Raw genomic sequence first — 9,682 nt, 5'->3', positions numbered from 1 at the left:
CACAAAGATCATTTGAAATATTATGTAGTTACTTATTTCGACTCATCCATGTATTAAATATTTTCCAGAGTGTTGACCAACTAGCAAAACTTATTGAACTAAGTGCCTTATTCATTCTAGGGTACCTCTTTATTGACTGCAGAGTAGTGAGGAAGGAATAGCCAGGAGGCAATAATCAACCTAAGATATTCTTGAAGGCACATTACCATTTTTTTTTGCACTTTGAAAGTAAGGGTTATGCAGAGTTATAAGATATTCTGGGTCTAACCAGTCACAGAGAAGCCTTTCATACTCTTTGAAAATTGTAAATAAATCACTCTACAATCCCTGTCTGAGAAAAGCATGGGTGCTTGTAAAAACGATGATGTGCATCCATTAGTGAGAAAAACAAGGTAGCAGAAGTCTAGAGCCATTCTGAGTTTAGTTTGTTTTCAAGTATCCCCCTTTTGAAATCAGCTTTAGTGAAGTATGATTTACATAAATACAGTTTTAAAGTATATAGTCAAGTGCCCTGAAAAATGTGAGGTCTTCTGAGCAAGTGCTTTTAAACACTAACCATGTACAATTAGTGGCTCTAAGTTTATACTGATAGCAATAGCATGAAAGAGAACTGAAATGTATTGAACACCTAATTCTTCTCTTATGGCTTCACATTTATTAGTTCATATCCTAAGAACAATTTTCTGGAAGAGATTATTATTCTCATTTTAATTAGTTTTAAAAATGGAGTCACAGAATACATGAACAACTTGTCCAAATTACCCAGATAGTAAGGTGGGATGGAGCATGATCTCAATCCAGACCTATCTAGCTTTAAGACCACTGTTTCTTTGTTTATGCCATATTACCCGCTGATGCACCCTGGTCACCACATTCATGCAAACACATTCTCCCCAGTTCTCATAGGAGCCAAATTTTCAAAGAGTTTAAGCAAGGAGTGAGCACGGGACCACAGTGATTTCTTGGTGAAGGAGCTTAGGAAAAAGGAATACGGAAGAATGGAACTGAGAATGTGGCGCTGCCTGTGAATGGTTGGTCCAGGAGGTGACAGCGCATTAGGAGTGATGTGTAGCAGAGAAGGCTGTGGTGGGGGATAGCTTTTACTCACTAAATTTAATTGAGATAGAACTAGGCTTTCTGAGCCTGCTAGTGAGTGCATAAAGGAGCAGAATTTTCAAGGACTTTAACTCCTTGAGACACAGAAGGAAAGTGGAAGCATGTTCAAGTCTTTCTTATGTTAGTACTAAGCAGATGACTGTACCAGAAATGGACAAATAGACATCAAAGAGATGAGCTGAATCCATTCTCCTTAACCCATTACTCAATCACCCTATGCCAATGGACAATGAGTTACTGTAATATGTCAAAAATATTTAAAAATATAAAACAGACATTAGAGTATAGAGAGGTATGAATGCTTCCATTTTTAATGTGAATCTTGGACTTATGAAGATATTAAACATGTATCTGCAAATGAATTTGGATTTCTTTCTTCCTAGTTACATTTTATATTAAGTGGTACCAAATGTCTCTAGCAGCTTTCAGCTAATTTTATATTATAGGCTGAATTAATAAGTGCATGACATGGCCACATGGGTAGTTATATAGTTAGTAATAGAATACTAAGAATTTGGATCAAGAGACCTTGATTTTATTCTATCATTTGCTGACCTAATATGCAGTGGATTATCATACATCTAAAATTACATGAAAAGCTCAAGCCTTTAGTTGTATTCAATTTCCAGGATTTTTTTTCTCAATTTTAGATTGAATGGAAACCTAAATTTGAGGTCTTCAATGAAGACAAGCATAATATGATGTTGCGTATCTTACTATCTGAGCACTAACCATTTTAGCTACTTCCTACGCTCAGATAACTATATTTGTCTCCAATTTATATTCAAATGACACTCCCAAGTCTGCCTATCTTCACCTATATAATACAACATGGACTGTCAAAAATACTCAGTTGATTTCAACTAGAAGTAAAATTATCCCTGTCTTCAGATTATATGAGCTTACATATAGAAAACTCTAAAGATTCTACCAAAAAATTATTAGAACTAATCAACAGATTCAGGAAAATTATAGGATACAAAATCAATTCACAAAATGCAGTTGCATTTCTACACCCTAATAACAAACTACCTGAAAATTAAGAAAACAATCTCATTTATAATAGTATCAAGAAGAATAAAATACTTGGGAATAAATTTATTTAGCAAGGTGAAAAACTTGTACACTGAAAGACAATACATCAATGAAAGAAACTAAAGAAGATGCAAATAAATGGAAAGCTATTCCATTTTCATAGGCTGGAAGACTTAATATACTTTGTTAAAACATTAACACTACCTAAAATGATTTACAGATTTAACGCTATCTTCATTAAAACACTGATGGTATTCTTGATTATGAATGAATATCCAAAATATATATGGAATGACAAATCAATAACCAAAAAATACAAATAATCCAAGTAAAAATGGGCAAAGACTTAAACAGACATCTCTCCAAAGAAGACAAAAAGACAACAAGTAAATAAAAAAGATGCTCAACATCACTTACCATCAGGGAAATGCAAATCAAAGCCACCAGATATCACACTTCACTCTTGCTAGGATGGCTATAATAATTTTTTTTTAAAGATTACAAGTGTTAGCAAGGATATGGAGAAAGGAAACCTTTGTACACTGTGGGCACCTCTAATGGTTTAGTCACTACAGAAAACAGTATAGAGTTTCCTCAAAAAATTAAAGATACAATGACCATATGATCAAGCAATCCCACTTCTGAGTATGCAACCAAAAGAACTGAAATCAAAATCTTGAAGAAATATCTGCATTCGTACCTTCTATGCAGAATTTTTCACAATAGCCAAAATATGGAAATGACCAAAGCACCCACTGATGGATGACTGGATAAAGAACTGTGGTTTATACATACAATGGAATATTATTTAGCATTAAGAAAAAAATGAAATGCTACCATATGTGACAATATAGAGGAACCTTGAGGACACCATTCCAAGTGAAATAAGCCAGATACAGAAAGACAAATACTGTGTGATTCCATCTAGATACCTGAGGTATTACAAAGAGTCAAACTCACAGAGAATAGAATGGTGGTTGCCAGGGGCTGAGGGGAAGGGGAAATGAGAATTCATAAAACAAGTTCTAGAGATTTGTTGGAAAACATAGTGTCTAAAGTTAACAATACTGCATTGCAAACTTAGAAGTTTGAGTGTAGATCCCATGTTAAGTGTTTTTCCTACAATAAAAAAAATTAAAAAGAAACATAGTGTTCTTAGTATAAATTAAAAAATCCAACTCTTTTATAAAACTAAGCATGCAGGGACCATATGATCTAGAAATTACATTCTTGGACATTTATCCCAAATAAATAAAAAACTATGTGTACACACGTACGTGTACACACACACACACACACACACACACACACACACACACTGTACAAGAAGGTTGACTGCAGCTTTACTTGTAATAGCCTGAACCTGGAATTTAAAAAGGTGCCTTTCAGCAGGTGAAAAGCTGTAGTACACTCAAACCATGCACTATTACTCAGCTATTAAAAGAAACATGCAATAACTTGATGACCCTCCAGGGAATTATGCTGAATAGAAAAAAGAAATCTCAGAGGGCTACATATCATGATTCCAATTATATAATATTTTGAAATGACACCATTTTAGAAATGAAGGACAGATTAGTGGATGGCAGGGTTTGTGGCTGCATGGTGGACAGAAGGAAGGTAGTGGATTATTTAAGGACATACATGGGATTTCGGGGTATAGAAACTGTTCAGTATCTTTACTCTGGTAGTGGATATACAAAGTTATGCAGGTGATAAAACTATATATAACTTAATACACTTGCACATGTGCACACACACCAGTAAAACTGGGAAAATCTGAATAAAATCAGTGTATCATTATCCTGGTGTGATATTATACTATGGTTACAGTTATATAGTATTGTACAACTAGCTGTAGTGCTATAATTATAAAGTATCATTATCCTGCCTGTGATACTTTTTTTTAATGGTAATTTGTTTTTAAGAGAGAGAGAGAGAGAGAGAGAGAGAGAGAGAGAGAGAGAGAGACAGACACACATAATGGGAGTGGGGAAGGGGCAGAGAGAGAGGGAGACACAGAATCCAAGACAGGCTCCAGGCTCTGAGCTGTGAACACAGAGTCCCACCCAGGGCTCGAACTCATGGACTGTGAGATCATGACCTGAGTCAAAGTCAGATGCTTAACCAACTGAGCCACCCAGGTGCCCCATCCTGCTTGTGATATTATATATTCTAGTTATATAGTGTCACAGAACCAGCTAGAGTTACATACTGTCATTATCCTGGTTGTGATAATATACCATAGTTTTGCAAATGCTATCATTGGGGAAACAGAATCTCTGTATTACTTCTTACAATTGTATGTAATGCTACAATTATTAAATAAAAATTTCTTTAAAAATCTCTTTTTCTAAAAAATGTTATAAAAATGTATTAAACATATTTCAGGGGCACCTGGGTGGCTCAGTCGGTTAATTGTTCGACTTCAGCTCAGGTCATGATCTCACAGTTGGTGAGTTTGGGCCCCGCATTGGGCTCTATGCTGACAGCTCAGAGCCTGGAGCGTGCTTCAGATTCAGCCTGCTCTGTCTCTCTCTGTCTCAAAAATAAATAAAAACATTTTAAAAAAATTAAAAAAAAACATATTTCAAACACATGCAAACACATGACACAGGTAAATCTTTAGCTCTTCATATGCCTAATAGGTAAATTGAAAAACACCAAGTAATTGTGATGATACCTAAATCACCAAATCAAGTCAAGTGTGCTAGTCATTTTTCTTACTGTGTCGTAGAGTAGGTTTAAAGAGTTAGCTTCTGCCCAAGTATCAGAGCTTTAATATGAGGGATACAAAACTTCAAGAATAACATTTAAGATGAATTTCCCTGCAGCCATAGCACTAAGCATTTAGCAGTGACATGGGATGTTGTTACATTAGGTCTTTAAAATTTCCAATAAGCCCCTTTACAATAGAAAGAATCTCTCAAACTACATTATTTAACTTTCAACACAATAAAAGCTTAGCAATTAGAAATAAATCTTCCAGTCAAAACAGAAGAACATAGGGGAAGGGAAGGTAAAATAAAATAAGATAAAAACAAACAGGGAGTCAAACTTAAGAGACTCTTAACTATAGAGAACAAACAGGGTTGATGGAGGGAGGGAGGTGGGGAATGGGCTAGATGGGTGATGGACATTAAGGAGGACACTTCTTGGGATGAGCACTGGGTGTCATATGTAAGTGATGAATCACTGAATTCTACTCCTGAAACCAATACTGCACTATATGTTAACTCACTTGAATTTAAATAAAATCTTGGAAGAAAAAAAGTCTACTCAAAATTTGAGGATCTTGAGGGTTGTCAGAGATCAGCTCTAATTTAAAACAAAAAAATAAGGCATGCTATTCACCAAAAGATCTTTTAAAATATATAATAACTGCACTTCCAAGCTTCTTAGTTTGTGGCATTATTTCAGGCCTTCATGACCACAGAAAATGGTACATAAAATGCCTCTCATAAAGTGGCCACTGAAGAACTGCTAAATGTCTTTTTTTTTTCTTAAACTCCAATCTGCCAATCAACAAAGATGAAAACAGAAGTGGAATATGCTGCTCCCAGAAAGAAGGGGAGTGATTGGTGTCAGGGAGTAACTTAAATGCGCCTTGTTTTTTATTTTTTATTTTATTAAAAGATTTTTTTAATGTTTATTTCTGAGAGAGAGAGACAGAGCACGAGATGGGGAGACACAGAATCCAAAGAAGGGCCCAGGCTCAGAACTGTCAGCACAGAGCCTGACCTGGAGCTCGAACTCACAAATCACAAGATCATGACCCAAACTGAAGTCTGATGCTTAACCAACTGAGCCTTCCAGATGTCCCAGATGCACCTTATTTTTAAAAGAACAGTTCAGTTGAAAGCTGAAGAGCCCTGGTAATAACAAGCCCTTATGCTCTACCACTGTTGCCTGGCTGCTGAAGAAGCTACATAACAAGACACATCCGGTTCAAAGGCAGTGCCTTCTCAACAAAAATTTCCATTAAAAAATTCAGTCCTCTTGTTTAACAAGTCTGCTGACACATCTGCTGACCTGTCCTAACTACATTAACTATAAGCCATATTTACCCCTGCCCCTGTTCCTACCCCTAGTCTTCCCTTCAAACAAATGTGTCCTTTCATCACAGACACGCTTTGAAAATTTTGTTTTTCTTGATACAGATCGCTTTGCTCTGTCAAACTGTAAATCAACTTAAAACACAGCACCATATCTTAACCTGGATTTCACATCCATGACTTATTTTTGCCTAATGGAATATTCAAATGCTGCATGGATTATGTAGATCATGGCCATTAATTTTACCTGTCAAATATTCTAGCGGTTAGAATTTGTCTGGAAGAAAAAAAAATTCCTGAACATTGTTTTCTACTGTATTGCATATTTTGTGAGTTTAGTAATTAAGCTCTATCCATGTTGCTATAAACACTTCTTTTCAAATATAACCCTCCAAAAGAAAGATAATGATCAAAGGAGGTGAAAGGCAGGCTTTTCCCAACTGTTCACTGAACCCATCTCAAGGTTTATTAATGTGATACACATTTTCACATATCACTGAGTGAAAAGTTCTCATAATATTAAATAACAATGGTCACTCTAGGTGTTTTCCCTGGCTTCACAATAAAGCAGTGTCCTTACTGATATTAAATGCCCCCCCCCCCCCGCCATATACAAGTCTCTGAAGAAGTGGACAGTCTTGGTTCTAGAATGATTCTGAAATGATGTCATTAAAGTTAACCTACAAGCCTCAGCAGCTGTGATTCTGATGATTCAGAAAAGAAATGTGAATACAAGTAAATACAAGAGAAATCACAGACCTGGATTTTACAGTCTCCTAGCCTGATGAGCTTTTCCAGAGGATGTGGAAACTGCAAACCGAAATATTTATTGAAGGGACGGACCACATTCAGCTGGAGAGACTCTAAAAGAATATCAGTTAATTTGAAACAAATCTTCTCAAAGAAAGAGCCTCCATGCCTTCAGCCAACCCTATTACTAAAAGTGGTATTTAAAATACTTCAAGTAGGTTTGCATTTATGAGAAGGATGTCCTTGTTAAACTACAAGGTGCGCTCCTTCCTATTCAAATTGTAAATTCTGTTGTATATGGTGGAACATGAAAACTGGAAGAATAAGCTAAATAGTTTTTTTTTAAATAATCTTCCACTTTTATTATAGAATTAGATGTAAACTTTTACTTTTGAAAGAGCATTGCATTGAGCCTCTTTCCATCCTGATAAAAAGGGAGAAACTATTTTATCCCTTTCTTCTATACAAAGAATTTATTATTTCCAATACTGCTATAGCTTCAAATCTGAGCCCAAGTGACCTACACTGTAGTGCTGGGTTGTTCAACATTAGACATTTCTTGCTGCACGTTGGTTTATCTAAAAAAAAAACACCAACAGTGTTCCCATTTTCTGTTGTGGTAATTGTGTGAGTAACAGATGGTAGAACTTGTCTTGGCCTATAGTGGGATTGGACAACCACCTCTGAAAATATTGCATCCTGTGATGTAAGCAGAGTTCATATAGTGCTTTTCCTAGAACAACCTGAGATTGGAATATTACCAAATAAAGCACCCATGGAGTAAACAAAGTTTTTTCCTTTTTATGGCTTTAATTAAGTTATAAAATATATCAGCTTCTGTCAACACAAAGTAAAGTTAGACAATGTTAGAAATCCTTACCTGGAACGAAAGAACTCTCTGTCCATAGAGTCTCTGCGAGGTCTACTGGTGGCTGCTCCAAGAATGCCAATAAGTCTGTTGATTTGCTTATTCAGTTTATCTTCAAGAAGATATACGACCAACACATATGCACCCCAAAATGGCATCATGAATTGGAACTAACAGAATCCTTCTGGTATAGCCTAACAAGAACAAGCATTTGGGTCTTTAGGCATCCACTTATGCTGTAGAGTCTTAGGCTCTTATTAATGAATGCATGTGTCTGGCTTTCAAACCCACCCTTAAAGGTATTAGGGAAGCAGCTTCTATTGGTAATTCTTAAAAGTTCTGTTGCTGTTTTCATCATTTTGTTGTTTTAAATACACTGTAGCAAACAATGAAAAATTTGGGGTGCAAATAAGGTGGTTCTGTGTTTTCTTTTCCTTCCCTAGGGGTCTGGTGGTCCTCTTCAGATTAAACTCCTGAGGGAGCTCCTGAGAATTCAGGTGTTTTAGCCACCAGTACAGGTCCAGCATCTATACAGTGCCCCGTATCTAGACAGCATGCAATCAGTTCTAGCTGAATTGTGAGTTTCTTTGGGGAGGTTTCATTTTGTTTATTTCATTTTGTTCCTTCATTTTCATTAGAAGTCCTATTTCAGACTCTGCCTGCTGGTGGCTCTCTTTTCATCGCCCATGATGACAAGGATTTTAAGATACAGAAGATGAAAGTGACTCTGTCAGGGTCACCAGTTATATCTTGGCAGAAATGATGCCATTTGTCAGCCTCTCTCTTCATGAGTATTTGAGTGGTGATCTTCAGGATATCTTCAGTTAGTAAACTATTTTCATAAATAAAAGCAACAAAAATCATTATGAGCCAGAATAACATCTTGGCTGCCTGAGCAGTCTAGTCCCCAGAAGCAGGCTGGACATAGGAAATTGATTCAGTACTTCTGGATATATCCTTTAGCAGTGTTTCTGCCTAGCCTCACCTAAATTCTTCCCAACTGGACCTAAAATATGTTAAAATTGCAGAATATACTTGACTCATGCCATTTTTCCATTTTTCCATCTGGCTTTTAAAAACTGCATTTGGGAGGAACATCTGTTATTACACATCTGAATCTTTTACAGTTAGATCATCAGATCACTGTTGGGATGTTTTCTTTCTTGGACTCATCTTCTGTCCTGGGAACTCTTACAGCTTTTATAATCAGCTATATAAGCTATTCTGCTGAAAGCTTCACTCTGCCAAGGGTAAATGAACTGGGCCTACAAAGTTTGGTGCTTAATTAAAAATTTTTTTAGCTCATGAGTTATTGCAGGTTCTAAACTTAGCAAATGTCTTTCTTGAAACCCAATATGAATATTAATGTGAGACAGACTTGGAATGCCAAAGCAATTGAGGGTAGATCAGGTACTTTATAGACACTGGAAAATTTGAATGCATAACTGTTGAGCTATGAAATGCCTTTACATAAATTTCTTGCCAGAGTCTTTTATTAAAAGGAAAAAGCATTTATATCTGCATTGGCTAAATCCCATATGGGCTATGGTGTCCATTTTTGGGACACATCCAAAGAGTGGCTTTATCTGATCCAAATAATAAGGACGTATAAGGGGAGACTATATTGAGAACAATTTAATATTATATAATAAACCTCATTTAACAAATATTTATTAAGACTCTTCTATGATAGGGGCTGATTAAAAAAAAAAAGTAAAAATGATTCCTGCCTTCTATAAGCTATATTCAGAAGGGGAAAATAGACATTAAGTGATCATACAAATACATCATTGTGAATAGTGATACTTATATGGCAAGGCTTGGTAGGTAATTAATTATCCTCTTTACATCTTCTGTG

At 35.9% G+C, this 9,682-nt stretch overlaps 1 non-coding gene across 1 annotated transcript; it reads right to left on the bottom strand.

Moving 5' to 3' along the window:
• Nucleotides 1-5,974: 5,974 nt before the first annotated feature.
• Nucleotides 5,975-6,114, bottom strand: LOC125169336 (small nucleolar RNA SNORA50). The gene has a single exon (XR_007153644.1). It is a non-coding gene; the product is annotated as a small nucleolar RNA SNORA50 (small nucleolar RNA).
• Between the last annotated feature and the right edge of the window lie 3,568 nt (nt 6,115-9,682).

The sequence above is a fragment of the Prionailurus viverrinus genome, chromosome B3, assembly GCF_022837055.1.
Source record: "Prionailurus viverrinus isolate Anna chromosome B3, UM_Priviv_1.0, whole genome shotgun sequence".
Taxonomy (NCBI): Eukaryota; Metazoa; Chordata; class Mammalia; order Carnivora; family Felidae; genus Prionailurus; species Prionailurus viverrinus.
The sequence above is the reverse complement of the archived record's forward strand: the minus strand, read 5'-3'. Positions and strand labels throughout refer to the sequence as shown.